The sequence below is a fragment of the Odontomachus brunneus genome, unplaced genomic scaffold (genome assembly GCF_010583005.1).
Source record: "Odontomachus brunneus isolate Ranch 3 - 2012 unplaced genomic scaffold, Obru_v1 Obru_scaffold_367, whole genome shotgun sequence".
Classification (NCBI taxonomy): domain Eukaryota; kingdom Metazoa; phylum Arthropoda; class Insecta; order Hymenoptera; family Formicidae; genus Odontomachus; species Odontomachus brunneus.
In genome coordinates, this window is record NW_022639817.1 from 70380 (window position 1) to 71220 (window position 841).

The window sequence follows — 841 nt, forward strand, 5'->3', positions numbered from 1 at the left end:
TAAATTTACAAAATAATTTATTTTACTTACTTTTAAAACATGTAAATATATCTTAAATATACTTTCTACATACTTTTCAAAACATATATTTTAAAAGAATTTATTCTCTTCTTTTAAATAAATCATATATTTTCGTATATGGATATACCACATGTACACAATATAAAGCGTCTCTCAATCAAAGTGACACTGACGCAATAGGTAAGGTGACGACACAGGAATCAATCCAAGTAACAGACACACGTCAAAATGACGTAAAAAACTGGTCATAACTGGTCGAATGACGTCAAGTGACTAAATAACGACGTCTTAAAAACGTCTTTTTTGTGACATCTTAATGACGTTTCTGTATAACATCTTAAAAACGTATTATTGACGTTTAGAGACGTCATAAAACGTCATTAAGTCATCTAAAATATCGTCATCGATCTGTGACATTAGACTATCATTTTGATGATATTTTCACGATATTTTTGATCATTCCTTGGTTATTTTTTTATCCCGAAGTTACTTAGATTTGGATGTCATTTTGACGTGTCTGCTACCTGGGAGAAGTCTCAGGCTCGAATCTCAGCAATGCCCATACAGCACAGAAGCTTGCAGCAACATTGCTACAACGTTGCAAGATTGCATATTGCAGTGCAATGTTGCAGAGACTTTGCACTGACATTAATTTGCAATATTACTTTAGCAATATTGCAGCAATATTTAAAAAAATATTACGAATATAATATATTTTATTTATTTACTAGTTATTTTTGTTATTTGTATTTCAAATTCAGTAATGTTTTACATCAATAATACTTATAGAATAGTACTTAGAATAGCACTCGTTAGTGGC